We start from the raw sequence: 3,079 nt of genomic DNA, 5'->3' as shown, positions 1-3,079 counted from the left end.
TAAAATAATATGTTCTTGTTAATAAGAAACCGTGACAACGAAAACTTTACGAAAAATCACTCAGTAACAAGTGGGTGTATCCAGCCCAAAATCGTATTAATGTTAAAAAAAAAATGCTACCTAGCCCGTCGATCGTGTAATATAATTATAATATTATAATGATTCACTATAATATGTATCATAATGTATATTTCAATGTTGACGAAATGTACGGCATGTACCGAGTGGCGTATTTTCTTATCACGCGAATGAGTGGTAAAATATGGCAAACGGGCGGAAAACAGGTTGTTCGCCCCTGGGCACGTATGTATATTACATTATTATTATGTGAGCTGTGGAACCCCGACAACCCCCCCTCCCCTTACACACACTACCCGCCACCGAAGTGTGGAGGGATTTTTGTTTGGCCGGGCCGGCGACGCGTCATGGTGCATTTATACACTAATATGAGTTATGACCTATAATATACGTGGAACGGATCCAGATGTCTTCCGCGGTCCGATTGTGCTCTGCGAAGTGCGAGTAAACGACTCGCGTATGTATTACTCATATTATATGTATATTGTATATTTTATTAAAATTCAATATTGTCGGAAAGCACATTATTCGCGTATAATATCATATCGGTAATGGTCGGTTTTCAGTATACAGGAGTACCCACAGGACGTGCTAAAGCGTGACTATAATATAATCTATAATACGTGCACCATCGAATTGCTGAAAAGTACTCGTCTTTTTCTAACACGACGAAATTTGTTGCTAAACGCCCGGGAATGGTGCATTGTTTTAATAGTGTTCGTTGAAATTATCTCAATAGGTATCTCATGTTATATAAATAAAAAACACAATATAACAATATAGGTTTCCTTATAATATCCGTACTTAAATTTCAAATTATAAATATCATCATCGTAATAATATTATATAGGTAGTATAGGTACACAGCATACGCAATAATAAAATAAATATGTACCATTATACGGTAGTATCTATGGCTGGCTAATAAAAAAAACCTATTCGCGAAACTCGGCTGAACGATTAAACTTATTTTTACGAAGCACGCGCGCAGACTGAGAAAATTTGTTATAATCGTCGTAATCAATTAGTAGTAGGTGCCGATAATATAATATCAGTCAAAACAATTTGGTAGAAAATTTGTTATAATCGTCGTAATCAATTAGTAGTAGATGCCGATAATATAATATCAGTCTAAACAATTTGGTAGGTGATAAATTATTCGCTCGCGTTTAATAAAAAAAAAATTCTAAGAATAAACGTGATTAAACCTGAATAATACTGCACACTCGTGCTATCGTAGTAATTATATTATTCGTACGTACTAAAATATAATATAATGTCAATTATATCACAGACAATATGTGAGCCCCGACGCCTTAATACAATCGTTTATTCGATGCTTCGGCGTGACGACTAATCGCGTGCCGATTTCGAACTTTTATATTATACAATTATAATGAATAGATACGTGTCGCCGCGTCGTAAGTTGCGCGGGACACGAACTTCGCGGTGGGTCTTTTGGTTTTTTTTTTTTTGTTTCGTTTGGGGGATGTTTGTCAAAAAATATCGGGGCGATTTCCACGAACAACGTTCACAACAACAACAACAACATCAACAACGATATAAACCAATTATCTACGTCACATCGGCTATCCGATCGGCTCCTATACATAGAGAGACTCGACGGGTGGCCACCGCGGTGGGGTTCGACAATAACGATAGATAATAATACGAAGCAGCGAGGGTGGGTGCCCGACCGAGAACGTCTTTATAACGTACAAGTCATCGTAACGGCGTGTGGCGTACCTGTAATAGGGCTATGACGATCCTGGTGGCGCCACTTCGGACGGCTATCGTGCTGACGGTGGTGGCCGGCGGCCGGGAGTCGCGGTCCATCCCGCGCCGGCTGCGTTAATATTATTTTCCACCCGTTCGCGGTCAAACGTCGCGGCCGTTGTACACGCGCGCACGCGGGTCAGATAACGTCGTCGCGTTGCTCGGGGGGAACGTTGTCGTGGCGGCGGCACCTGACGCGAGCAGAGGGGACACACGCGACACAACCGATCGGTCCACCGGCTTCGGACTGACTGCACGCGCTCGAGATGACCACAGAGTCGTGTCGTCGCACCCACCCCGCCCGTCCACTTACCGACGCACGACGCGACCACTTGGCCGCCGCCGACACCGCTGCCGGTTGTTGTCGGTTTATCGCTCTCTCGTCTCGCGGTACGGTCTCGCGCGACTCTCGTGATATTATTATTATTGTTTCGCGCCGCTACCGTCCGCGGCTGACACTATGCCTATATTGCCTAGGTATAAGTACCTAGGTGCGATTTTTTTTCGATTTTATACAGGATCTTGTGGAAAGATGAAAAAAATTAACGGCAAACCGCGGCCGGGATACTCGTCCGACGTGGCAGATCGCCTCACACCGGCTGGTATGCTTTGTCTGTCGCGAAATATGTGAAAAATCAAAACTCGTTTGGTCCGAGAAAAATAAAACGATAGGTTCAATTCAATATTTTGATACATTGGAATGTGTGTTCGGACCGACAAATATTCCGCGACACTTGTCGTCTCGTTGTATGATCTGACACGCGTAGTAAGGAACACGAATAACAATAATTTTTCGAAACATTATAGGAAACGCACATCTTGCTTGGGCGTGATATACATAATATATAATAAAATAATAATATACATCAATATATATTATACACTGCACGGTTTTGTAAATTTTGAGTAATAAAACAGAATCATATTAATATGTTTCATATTTTGTAATTATTCGTTTGTAAAATAATTGAAAATATATTTGGTATATTATAATACGTAAATAACATGCATAAATGCATAATATAGATAGGAATGTAGGTAACACATAATTTAATTTAATAAATACAAATATCATGTTCCTATTTGTCTACTACCTATTGGCTATTACCTAGTTATTGATAAATTATCAGCAATTTAACGCAGTACGTTGTGGCCTGTGGGTTATTCGGGTCGCATGACTGTGTGACGGACACAAATGCGTCTTGCGCAACAATCATACTTAAAC

At 40.8% G+C, this 3,079-nt stretch overlaps 1 protein-coding gene across 26 annotated transcripts in view; it reads right to left on the bottom strand.

The window, feature by feature from the left end:
• LOC100160310 (titin) overlaps nucleotides 1-3,079 on the bottom strand; it is a 159,967-nt gene that overhangs the window by 100,576 nt on the left and 56,312 nt on the right. The window lies entirely within an intron of this gene.

This window comes from Acyrthosiphon pisum, chromosome A1, assembly GCF_005508785.2.
Source record: "Acyrthosiphon pisum isolate AL4f chromosome A1, pea_aphid_22Mar2018_4r6ur, whole genome shotgun sequence".
Lineage (NCBI taxonomy): Eukaryota > Metazoa > Arthropoda > Insecta > Hemiptera > Aphididae > Acyrthosiphon > Acyrthosiphon pisum.
The sequence above is the reverse complement of the archived record's forward strand: the minus strand, read 5'-3'. Positions and strand labels throughout refer to the sequence as shown.